This window comes from Lissotriton helveticus, chromosome 7 (assembly GCF_964261635.1).
Source record: "Lissotriton helveticus chromosome 7, aLisHel1.1, whole genome shotgun sequence".
Lineage (NCBI taxonomy): Eukaryota > Metazoa > Chordata > Amphibia > Caudata > Salamandridae > Lissotriton > Lissotriton helveticus.
Window position 1 is genome coordinate 350,665,100 of NC_136068.1, and position 13,858 is coordinate 350,678,957.

Genomic DNA, 13,858 nt, shown 5'->3' on the forward strand with positions numbered 1-13,858 from the left:
TTTGGCCTCCTCTTGTCTCTCGATCCTACCGAGAGACAAGATGGCGGCCGCTACGGACTGTTTGGAATGTTTACAGACGCCGGAGAACCAATCAGCTTCGCTTCGCAAAGCTCCGTAACGCGAAAAGTACGCGAAGCGGAGCGCTGCCCGGTGCGCTGTCACAGATATATATCTTTTTTTGAACGTGAATTTCTCAAAATCCTCTGGAGCACATATATTGAGACCTAGCAAAGGCACATCGGGCTAACAGTCCCTACAATTTTGCCAAGTTTCGTGCAAATCCATTCAGCCGTTCGGGCTAAAAGTGAGGCCAACCGCCCTATGGAAATTAACATTGGAAAAACGCGTTTTGGGACCCACCTTTTTTCTCGGCCCCCCCTTGACGAACCCCCCCCAAATTTTCAGGGGCTGATCAGAAACAAAATGTTCCATTTTCCTGATAATTTCAGCCAATTCCGTCCACAAACGCCAAAGTTATTAGACATAGAATTTTCAAAAATCCCATAGGGAAAAAATCCTAACTATATATACCTAGTGGCGACCGCCAGTAGGTAATATATATATATATATATATATATATATATATATATATATATTCCAGCTCCAAAGTACCCAACGTACAAAGGAGCACCCGGACCTCAAGCGCTCCTTCATAACTGCCAAAGCCTCTGAAGAGAAGTGGGGACACTTCGAAACGCGTCAGGCATCCAGGGCAGTTTGAACAGTTAAAGGATATCGCTGTGCTGAAGGCGTTCTTACCATTTAAGGCTCCTTGTGGGCAGCTGAGGTCCGGGTGCTCCTTTGTACGTTGGGTACTTTGGAGCTGGAATATATATATATATATATATATATATATATATATATATATATATACATATACATATACATATATATATTACCTACTGGCGATAGCCAGTAGGTATATATAGTTAGGATTTTTTCTCTATGGGATTTCTGAAAATTCTATGTCTAATAACTTTGGCGTTTGTGGACGGAATTGGCTGAAATTTTCAGGAAAATGGCACATTTTGTTTCTGAGCAGCCCCTAAAAATTTGGTGGGGTTTCGTTAAGGGGGGCCGAGAAAAAAGGGGGGTCCCAAAACGTGTTTTTAACATTGAGTTTTCCATTGGGCGGTTGGACTCACTTTTAGCTCGAACGGCTGAATGGATTTCCACAAAACTTGGCAAAATTGTAGGGACTGGTAGCCCGATGTGCCTTTGCTATGTCTCAAGATATATGCTCCAGTGGTTTTTACGAAAATTAACTTTGAAAAATATATATTGGGCTACATTGGGCTATATATATGTTGGAGCCCAAATGTAGCCCAATGTAGCCCAATGTAGCCCAATGTAGCCCAAAGATGGCCACCAGAGACAAAAGAGCCCAAATGTAGCCCAAATATCAGCCAGATGTAGCCCAACTATAGCCCAGTGACAGAATGTCCCTGAGTGTTCTAAAGAACAACTAGAGCGCTAACAGTCTTACTTATGACAAAAGTATGGCACACCTGACGTCATCTTGATTGGAATAAAGTGTTAACACTTAAAACATTTAATTTGCAAAGGAACAAAATGAGGGGGTTCATTTTGCCATAGAAATGTCATATATATATATATATATATATATATATATATATATATATATATATATATATATATATATATATATATATATTCACTGAAAAAACCATAGGTTATAGACCATATATAGTTAGGAATTAGCATTTACAAAACCTTGAAAATTCACTGAAAAAACCATAGGTTATAGACCATATATAGTTAGGAATTAGCATTTACAAAACCTTATTTTACTCACACAAAACCATTGAAATTTGCATATATAGTTAGTTGCACTAACTATATATCGCGCACCCGCAATCCACTGCTGATCATGTCACATATTACATCATTCATGACATGGTCAGTGACATCACTGATGACATCACTGATGACATCTCAAATGACATCACTGATGACATCACTGATGACATCTCAAATGACATCACTGATGACATCACTGATGACATCTCATTTGACATGACTGATCACATCACTGATGACATCATTCATGTGATAATATGATGAACCTCTTCAGACTCTAATATAACCTTAGATACACTCAGTGTAAACAGACACTCACAGACTGTCACTCATCCATGGAGTTACTCACACACCTAGTCAGTCATGCAAAGAATCAATCACACCTCCATTTCCTCAACTATACAGTTATACACACCTTACTTATTCAAACATATACTAACACATATTTACTCTCTTATACAATCCCTGATACAAGTTCACAATGATCCATACAGCCACTCACACATTCACTGGCTCTTATGCACAGTTATTTATATATGTCAACTCTCACATGCACTGTGTTTTACATATGTACTTACTTTGACATGTAGCACTGAGATATCCATTCACTCACCAATACACTCATGCACACAGTCAACCGCCCATACAGCTGTTTCCACATGCACTTTTGAACCCATACATCTAGTGAATCAACTGCTCACACATCTATGCACAGAGTCATACACCTCCCAGCCACCCACACACACACTCAGTCTCCCATACAAATACTTGGGCAACCAATCAATAACCCATATAGTTACTCATATAGCTACTGATCAACACATGCAGCAGTTTACAGAACAACAGACATAATGATGCACAAATTAAGACAGTTTAGTCACTAACCCATGCACTCAGTGAGACACATTTAATCACTCACTCATACAGTCAGTCATGCACCCTTTAAATCCTTCATCCAGACACTTATACATCCACTCATTCTTCAATATGTAAGACATATTTAACTTTACAGAAACATACAGTCACTGGATGTTGTCATCAGGGATGTCATCAGTGATGTCATTTGAGATGTCATCAGTGATGTCATCAGTGATGTCACTGACCATGTCATGAATGATGTAATATGTGACATGATCAGCAGTGGATTGCGGGTGCGCGATATATAGTTAGTGCAACTAACTATATATGCAAATTTCAATGGTTTTGTGTGAGTAAAATAAGGTTTTGTAAATGCTAATTCCTAACTATATATGGTCTATAACCTATGGTTTTTTCAGTGAATATATATATATATATATATATATATATATATATATATATATATATATATATATATATATATATACATATATATATATATATATTACCTACTGGCGGTCGCCAGTAAGTATATATAGTTAGGATTTTTTCTCTATGGGATTTTTGAAAATTCTATGTCTAATAACTTTGGCGTTTGTGGACGGAATTGGCTGAAATTTTCAGGAAAATTGAACATTTTGTTTCTGAGCAGCCCCTGAAAATTTGGGGGGGTTCGTCAAGGGGGGCCGAGAAAAAAGAGGGGGCCCAAAACGCGTTTTTCCCATTCATTTTTCCATAGGGCGGTTGGCCTCACTTTTAGCCCGAACGGCTGAATGGATTTGCACGAAACTTGGCAAAATTGTAGGGACTGGTAGCCCGATGTGCCTTTGCTAGGTCTCAATATATATGCTCCAGTGGATTTTGAGAAATTAACGTTCAAAAAAATATATATATCTGTAAGCGCGCTCCGGGCAGCGCCCCGGTTTGCGTACCTGACGCGTAACCGAACTTCGCGAAGCGAAGCTGATTGGCTCTCCGGTGTCTGTCAACATTCTAAACAGTCCGGAGCGGCCGCCATCTTGTCTCTTGGTAGGATCGAGAGACAAGAGGAGGCCAAAACAAAGGGGGAAATGACCATAAGGGGGCATAGTAGATCCTCCCTGACCCCCTAGGTTTGATGTGGAGGCTTTAAAAGGGCCCCGCGGGGCAAAAAGAATAAATATTTTTTTTCTTTTTTTTTGCGTGGGGAGCGCCCGGTACGCGCACCGGGAAGCGGTCCGAGGAGCGTACTATGAGGAAAAAAGAAAGACAGGGTATAAAAATTTTAGCAATTTTGTTATAAATGGAAGGTAGTTCTGAAAAAAACTGTTTTTTTATTCGTTTTCTTTTTTTAAATTTTTTTAATTAATTTTCTGAACAATTTTTTTATTTTTTTTTATTTTTGAAAACTATTTTGTGTTTTTTTAGTGTTTTTTTAGGGGAAATAACAAAAAAGCACGGTTTGAACATGTCTCAACAGGAGCAAAAAAAAATAAAAAGGATTCATTGTTTTCTCATCTTGTTGCATTTATGATTTTCTCCAGCTCGGTTAATCAAAGTAATACTCTTCTCTCCATAACAAATAGTTCATCCACAATATATACAAACTATTTTGTAGTGCTCAAAAGGAGCTTGAATATTGTGGATTATTTCTCGGCCTTCTGGTCCGGCGAATGAGCTTTGTCCACTGGAGGTGCTGGGGATGACATTTGGGGGGTTGGCAGCAAGATCCCTTACTTGTGCTTGGGAAAGATTATTAGGATGCCATCGCTCCATGTGGCGAATCATTGTATGATTCCCAAAGCTGTATTTCTTGTTGGGGTTGCCACGAGAAAGTATATTTTTACATATCAAACAAGACACCTGGGGTGCATTGACCTTCTTTTGTCCAGGTGGAATTTTAAAAAATTGCCATATGTAGTGCTCTTTAATATGGCTCTGCCTTGGTGTTTCTGGCAGGAACTGCCTTACTTGCTCTTCCTCCTCCTCCTCCTCTTCGTCCTCATTATCTTCCTCTCTACCAAAGTCCAGTGTTGGAGGTGGTCCTTTTGGTGGTGGTGGTGGTTGCTGAGAAGCACCAGCTGCAGCTATTACAGAAGCCATTGTCAAAAATAGGTCTTGCTCTCTGGAAGTAGAAAGTAAGAATGAGGTAAAAACAAGGAGGGGTTTTCATCATTTGGGAAAAAAAAATAGTTCTAAACCAATGAAAAGTGTTATTTTTAGGTCACATGACCTAGCCTAACAACATTAGGAAACCAAAAGTGAAATGAACCAATGAAAAGTGTTATTAACAAGTCACATGACCTGTTATGCTTACGTTACGCGCTCCGCGCCGCGCCCCGGATCGCTTCCGGGAAGCTGCGCTTCGCGCCTCGCTTCGCGCCTCGCGGACCGGAGCGCTTCCGGGTGCGCTAACGCGGCGCGTCATATGACGCATTACGCGACAACGCGATACGTCACGTTTACGCGACGCGTCACAATGTTGTTTTCTAACGCGGTAGTTGCGCAAACGGAACGTTTACCGGTTCGCGGACCGAGTCGCGGCACCAAATTGAGCTAACGGGAAGCTCACCGGTTCGCGTACCGGGAGCGAAACAATAAAAATAATTTTAAAAAAATACATTTCAAAATTGTATTAAAAACATATAAAATATATTTTTCGATTTAAAGAAGAATACATTTTAAAGCTTTTGATATTTGCTATTAAAAAACCATTGAAATTCACTGAAAAAACCATAGGTTATAGACCATATATAGTTAGGAATTAGCATTTACAAAACCTTGAAAATTCACTGAAAAAACCATAGGTTATAGACCATATATAGTTAGGAATTAGCATTTACAAAACCTTGAAAATTCACTGAAAAAACCATAGGTTATAGACCATATATAGTTAGGAATTAGCATTTAAAAAACCTTATTTTACTCACACAAAACCATTGAAATTCCATATATAGTTAGTTGCACTAACTATATATCGCGCATCCGCAATCCACTGCTGATGATGTCACATATTACATCATTCATGACATGGTCAGTGACATTACTGATGACATCACTGATGACATCTCAAATGACATCACTGATGACATCACTGATGACATCTCATTTGACATCAATGACCACATCACTGATGATATCATTCATGTGACAATACAATGCATCTCCTCTCATTTTAATATAACCTCTGTTACACCCAGTGTTAAATACAGAGTATAATTTTTGAAACCATTGACACACCAATACTAGTTACTACATACGCACTCACTGATTCCTACGTCTACACACACACATTCACTCATTCACCTATACAATCATTCATACATACAATCACTCATCTTTACAACACTATCATATGCACTCATACACCTATACAGACACTCGCACTCTGCCACTCATCCATGGAGTTACTCACACACCTAGTCAGTCCTGTAAAGAATCAATCACATTTCCATTTTCTTGTCTATACAGTTAAACATAGAGCACATTACATTTTCAAACATACGAACACATACTTACTCTCTTATACAATCATTGATACAAGTACACATTCATCTGCACAGAGTCACACACCTCCCAGCCAGCCACACACACACTCAGTCTCCCATACAAATACTTGGGCAACCAATCAATAACCCATATAGTTACTCATATAGCTACTAATCAACACATGCAGCAGTTTACAGAACAACAGACATAATGATGCACAAATTAAGACAGTTTAGTCACTAACCCATGCACTCAGTGAGACACATTTAATCACTCACTCATACATTGTCATGCACCTACTAAATCCTTCGTCCAGACACTTCTACTTCCACTCATTCTTCAATATGTAAGACATATTTTAACTTTACAGAAACATACAGTCACTGGATGTTGTCATCAGTGATGTCATTTGAGATATCATCAGTGATGTCACTGACCATGTCATGAATGATGTAATATGTGACATCAGCAGTGGATTGCGGGTGCGCGATATATAGTTAGTGCAACTAACTATATATGGAATTTCAATGGTTTTGTGTGAGTAAAATAAGGTTTTTTAAATGCTAATTCCTAACTATATATGGTCTATAACCTATGGTTTTTTCAGTGAATATATATATATATATATATATATATATATATATATATATATATATATATATATATATACATACATACATACATACATACATTTTGCACTAAAACGAAGTACACTGTGCAGAGTGTCCAATGAGACCCAGATTAGTATACAGAGGCAAAGGAAGATAATACTAATGCTCTATTTGTGGTAGTGTGGGCGAGCAGTTAGGCTTATCAGAGGGTAGTGCTATGCATTTTTTATACTCACAGAGGCAATAAATGAGACTCACACTCAAGAATACATCTGAGTCCAAATTATTAAAATCCTGCCGATTTTGATGTAATTTTCCAGGCCAAGAACTTTGTTCTACAATACATACTTTAAGTTATGAATTTTTCATGTTTTCAAAATGAATTTCTTTCGTGCACAATCAATGGGAGAAAAGGGAAAAATGCATATAAAATCTCATAGGTGGATTTTAAGGTTCACCTTCAGAATGGAAGTAGTGATCAAGGCCACGCCCAATGTTCCACCAATGGATTCCCAGAATACGTCCCGTATTTGGGCAGGAGTGGAGTGCAGAGGTCATTGGTAGCTGGTGCACTAAGAAGAAGGCCCCCCCCTGATAGCACACTGCACAAAGGGACTTAAAGGTAAGTCTGAGGGGTCCCACTCAAAATAGCAGGTCACAATGGCCTCAGTTCTACAGGAGCATAGCTGGATCGTTGTTTCCAGAGCTGGGTGCAGAGCAGATAGGTCAGCCGGACAGCTCGCATCAAGATGCCCTCGCGGTCAGGGACAGGCAGCGCGGCGAGGTGATTCTGGGTCAACTGGGTCAACTGGGCCACTCATTAAGTGGGTCTCAACATCCCTCGACGGGTGCTTGCTTCCTGAGCAGTTGGAGTCAAGATTGGCCTCTTCGTCTTAGAGAAGGCTGTAGAGGGTCCAGTAACCTGGGTATTGGTGCAGCACAGCTTCTGTAGGTCCTAGTGTCTCTGAACTTGGTGAGGAGACAGATCTGACCCCCGGAGCTGGTGTATCACTTTTGGTAAGAGTGCAGCTTCAGAGTCGCCAGGTAGCATCAAGTTGGTAAAACCGGATTCTGTGGTTCAGTGCCTGCGACTGCAGGGGAGTAGTACCTCTACCCCAAGGGAGTTCTTTTGTGATTTGTTGAAGGCTGGAGGGACTCTGGGGTTCTTGGAGGCTTTACAGTGGCAGGACGCGACAGCACACCATGATTGTCTAGTCCTTAAGGCAGGAGGCAGGGTTTGGCACCAATTGTGTGCAGCAGGGATTCAGTCCTCGGGTCTTCAGCTATTCTTTGTCCTTATCTTCTTTGTGTCAGTCAAATCCGAGTTCAGGGTCCAAGGATGGCACCTAAATACTACATTTAGGGGCATTAAAGGGGATGATAGGTAGTAGCCAATTGGCTACTTACCTTTAGGGTGTCTAAACCCTCTAAGGGAATACTTCCTGTGGAAAGGGACACTACCCAGGCTCTAATTTGCTAATTCCCTCAGAAGGAGGGAAAGAAAAAGTGGGCTCCACATCACCTGCCCCACCTTAGGGGAGGTGTTGGCTGAATGGGGACCCACCTCCTAATTTACCTAATTGCTGCATTTCAAAGGTGGCATTGCCTTTGAAGCTGCTTGCCTTGGAAGGTTACCCTGTTCTTGGGAAGGTCCTCACCCCCTGAAGTCAGAAACATGGCTGGTTGTGGCAGGCTGGCTATGACTAGTCAGAGACCACACCAGTGTTTGATAGGTTTTCCGGGGTCCCTCTAAAGGGTCTCCTGTGTGCATTTATTAATAAATACAACAATGGCATTGTAAAAAGGCAGGTCCGATAGAGACAGGAAGGCAGGAAACAGGAGTTTATTCCGACGGAGCAGAACACGTCAAATCAGACAACAGGGTATCTTCTCGAGGTGCTCTAACCGCATCTCTGAGGCCTGGCCTCTTATACACAGGTTTATGGCTTTATTACATACATTGCATCCGTAATGTTTCTTTGAAGGCCAGAAAAGACATCCTCGGAATCCCCGGTCCAGGCCCGTTCCCACACACATCTACAGTAGAGTTCCCACCCCGATCTCAGCATGTGGTGGTTATCGCGCAGCTGGACATTCCACTGGGAATGGGAAAGTGGGCGATCGGTCGGATCTGGAGGTGTGAGGGCATTGATTAACCCCCGCTCCTTTGATATGGGGTGAGTTCCTACTGTAGGGGCAATAAACTGCAGCTGCAAGGCTAGGTGATGGCCTGGGAACGGTTCAGACAATGGACGAGGAGGGAGAGTTTATCAAAAGGCCCGCTCGCGTGAGAGAGATGAAAGGAGTGTGAGGGTTCCGCACGGGATGTGGCTCTGGGGCAGGGTCACGCTGGAGGTGCGTTTATGGCCCAAGCAGGAGAGACCGGGGGCTGTCGGGCCGCCGGGGAATGCTTGCGAGGCCGTGGAATGAGGGGGAGAGACGCGCAGGCTATTGGCAGTGGACAGAGAGGTCATGACACACAAAATGGCTGCCACCTACGTGCATGATGGGGCCTAAAAGGGACAAGATGGCGTGGCCACTGTTTCGTGATTTTCACTTTACTTTCAAAAGTGGCTGTGGTGAACATAAATGAACGCCGCTTATGTATACCTAATTTTAGTCATTTTCCACAGTCCCCAGTTTTTATCATTAGTTAGTTCATTCCTGTTCATGTCATAGGTGAGGATGTACAAGCTGACATTAGTTATACAATTCGCTTTGGTAGCCCATATGCATTACAGGCAGATGGAAATAATTCTGCTGTCAAATGCAGACAGAATCGTACATAACCATATGTAGTCAATGTGATGGGCGGGGAGGCAGTGCATACAAATTTACATTAGCTGTGTCATACATTAGCCCTGGAGATGGGGACATTACTTAGATGATGTAGGGGATTTCGTTCGAATACAAACATGATGTCATACAAAAAATGTTCTGGCAGAATAAGGGCTATTAAGTACATTACTTGAGGTCTGGACTCCATGAGGATCAAAACTCGACAGCATGTTCATGTGTATGACTGGTGTTCTATAATCATCATGATACAGAGTTAACGCTTTCTTAGTTACCCATGTACAGTTGAAAGTGACCGATGTAAGGTTTCGAAAGCTCAATTGGGTGATAATCAATACAAAGTGGTTGGGAGAGGAATCCAACTTAATACAAGGGACAGTCAAGGGGTGGCAATGTTCAAAAAGGGTACGTCTTTCCAATGTCTTATTTACAGCGAGCCATCACTGGTAGGCTCTCTTTGTTCTTCCTCTTTCGTTGGCACTGTTGAGCACCGGCTGTGGAGCTATGCGTCCAGCTCTAATTCAGATTTCGCGTTGCAGGGTGTGGCCATTCTTTGCTCTCGGACCACAGTCCTGTTTTTGTCCTGTTCCCTAACTAATCTAACATAGGTACCTTAGGCGGGGTACCCGCATTCCGTTCTTCCTTCGTGACAAACCCTATTCTATCTTTTGTGCTGTGTTTCTTCTCCAAGTCAAGTTCAAAAACTCCATATAAAAAAGGTGATGGGGGCGTGCTTTGGGAGGCCGAGGGAAGAGAGGGTGGAGTGGGATCAGATCTGAGACAGACCAAGGAGGGCAGAAATTTCAAGCAAGTGGGCCCATCAATCGGGCACAATGGGCTGGGACTTTCGGCACGAGCTCATCAACATGCAGGGGCTTCTGGGCAGCCCTTCTTTCCTTCACTTTCCACGTTGAGAATGGTGCCTTGTCCCGCAACTCTTTGCTCTGTGGCTCCACCTTGGTCGAGGTCATAGATATTCCCCGATCTGCAGCCAGGCTGTGCGTCACGTCCGGCCCCTCTCCTCCGACGACTGCACATTATCTTTAAATGAGTACAAAAAAACAAGTCTTAGAGAACTGGCAGGGGAAGACGTTTACACACTTTAATTTCTCTCTCCCAACCCCAAGTAGTTGGGGAAACGCTTATTGGTCACGATAGGGTGGATGCTTAGTCATCCTTACATCGGTGTATGCTGTTAACTCATGCATCATTGCTGTAGTGCAGGTCGGTAAGCATTTTTCTATTTTCAAACATCATGTCTGTCTGGTGTTTATTCCTGTTATATTTGCGAACGTGGCAAGAAGTCTGATATCTAAAAATTACATGGTTTATCGAATTCAAACCCGCTCCTCCAGTAAAGACTCGTGTTTTTCTAAAACAAATCCTGTTGAGCTATATTTTTCTTCAAGGTCTGCTAATTTATAAAAAGTGTGAAGTGCTATTATCATGGGCTTACAGCTACTTTTTCCAGGGAAGGACATACGTTAAGCATTTTTTTTCTTTTCTGAAAGCAACGGCTAACCTTCATCAGTTTTAGACGATTTATCTTTAAAAACAGGGTCATCAGCTACAGTCTGTAAGATTTTCTGGGACGGCTGGTACAGAACTGGGACCATTCTGGAAAAACGGGGACGTTTCGGACATTCTATTTTTGTGCAATGGGCGGTGGTAATCGGAATGACGAGGGTGGTGTTACTAAAGCACTAAAACAAAAGCCACTGACATATAGTTCCCTTTTAAGGGTCAGATTAGGGGACATCAGTCGTCTTACCTGTCTTTTCTTTCTCAGCCAATTAAGTTCCGTCATTTTACAGAAAGGAGAGGTAGTAATATGGCAAAAATACGATCGTTTTGTTTCTGTCAATTTGGTCAAACACTGTCGTGTCTAAAAGCCAATTATACCTGTACCGGCGAGGTACAGTGTCGTCATTTATTCAAGAGGGAGCAAGGGAGCCGTCAGAGGGAGAGAGCGTCGTGCGCACCAAATAGGCTATTAGTACACATACAACATAAAGAGAGAGAGGAAAAACGTGTATAATAATAGGCTACTCAGTGCACACACATATAGAACAGTACGGGTCAGTTTTACGTGTAAAAACACAAGCTGAGGGAAAACATAAATTCCTAGTTTACGTACACATGGATACCAGATAGGGCGCGACAGTACATACATCAAGTACGAAAACCTAAGACAAAACACAGAGCTATTTTGGGCAAAAGGACTTTTTCATGCGTGTTGCGTATTCTCAGTATTCCAAATAATTCATTTGGGGGTCGAGCTCTTTGTTCTCCTTCCTTCCTAATAGTAGACAATTTTTGTTGGTAACCTCGTTTCAAAAATACTTACTCCTTTTAATTGGTCGGACACTAGTCCAGTCGTGCTTGTACTCACGGTGGGGTCTTCCAACATCTAGCAAATGATGATGATAATGGGACAATTCCGATTTTTCCTATGAGGATGGAAGAAGAAGGGGTAAATCTAAAACATGACAATATCCCTAATTTCTGGGCTGAGGGGGATTTTGGATGAACCCCGACCCGGGGTACTCTTAACTTCTCTTATTTAGTCAGCACATAAATTGACTCACTGGTGCGCGTTATTACGGATATATATTTGGGGTATCGGTTGAGGTCGGGTTCGTTGCACTGCAATAACCCTTCAAGTTTCTGGTGTAGGCCACTCTCCCATTTACTAGCTCCAGAGAGAGAGTCGTCTCTAATTAAGGAATGTGCTATATTCTTATTCGTTTTTCACATGCAGGTACCATGTTCGGGCTTAATTTTCCTATTCCATTAACCGTTCGATCAACACCTCAGTTATACAAGAAGCATTCTTTTGTCAACTCAGACGTGCGCCACACATAAGCATTCATACGACACAAATCAGGGCCCATGCGCACATTCGTACCATACAATTTTTTTTTCTTTCTGCATGGAACACGGTGCATTTTAGGTCTTCTCCATACTTCAGCTGAAATTCCGTTATTAACCTGCAGAAAAAGAAAAGAGGGGGGGGCAGCGTTCAAAGCACATCAGCGCGCATAAACACGAAAATGTTTTTACCTACCACGTACCTGACTTATCTTCTTTGGGATGCAGTACCTTGCATCTCGGCATTGAAGCCCAGAGGAACTGGTCTACTGTCCTATTCATAGATATATCTAAATATCAGGATCTTTACCTATTGCTTATGCTGCAGGAATGTAAAATACGACAGATCCTGACTATTCTTTTCGCATTATTTCTGTGTACCATGTCTTTCTAATTTTTCATAACCAAAATTGCTTCATTTTACTTGCCCTTTATTTATTTGAGGATAGTAGCCTTTATTCGAGAACCTACCAATCTAAGTGACTGTTATGAGGCTAATTCCACATATTTAAAAAACTTTATTTGTGAAGATGTCAGCATTCAAATACGGGCCTCCAACCATGTAGGCCGGTCACGGAGCAGACGGGAAACGCATGAGGTAAGGAGACATTACACTGTAGTATAGAAGTAAGTAAAGGACGAGCCATTTAATTGAAAAACTAAACGCGACTAACGGTTGCAGGACCAGTGAAGGTTTATTTTATGGTTGGAAGTATAACAGGATCAGTTACAATAAAATCGTCCATATGCACACCATGGGTGAATATCATGAGTAACATTACTTCGAAGCTATAATAGTACAATAATTAATAATGACTAAAAAAACACATTGTATTGTATTGTATTGTATTGTATTGATGATTTGTAAAGCGCGTTGGCTACCCAGGGGCGTCCCAGCGCTGTAGAAAAGAGTGAGTTGGGCTGGAGAGGCTGGAGTAAGAGAAGCGGAGTGAAAAGTTAGATTGGAATTTTGCTGAAGAGCCAAGTTTTTAATAGTTTACGGAAGGTGAGAAGGTTAGGTTCTGATCTGATAGGGAGGGGAAGGGAGTTCCAGATCCTAGCCAGGTTGTAAGAATCAATAGGGTTGTCCGCATGCCCAGTCAGTACCCTTCCCCGCCCGCCGTGTGCACAAAGACCGCATACATATCCCATAACATCAAGGCTTAAGCAACTAGAACGTCATAAGGAGTTGCAAGTCCCGCCTATACTGGCGCCATTTTGGTCGAGGCCGGGCGGGTCCAGAGTATAGTCCAAATGCCTCCAATAACTAGTGGTCGGACCAGAACCCCTTTCGGCAGTTCAAAAAAATTCCGTTAACGCCAGCAGAAGGGACAGGCGGCATGAACCGCGACTTAAAGGTGAGGAAGGAAAAATCTTCCCTACCGGGTCACGCTGAGGTCCCACCGGAGCTGATCGAGTTGGCAGTCTACAGC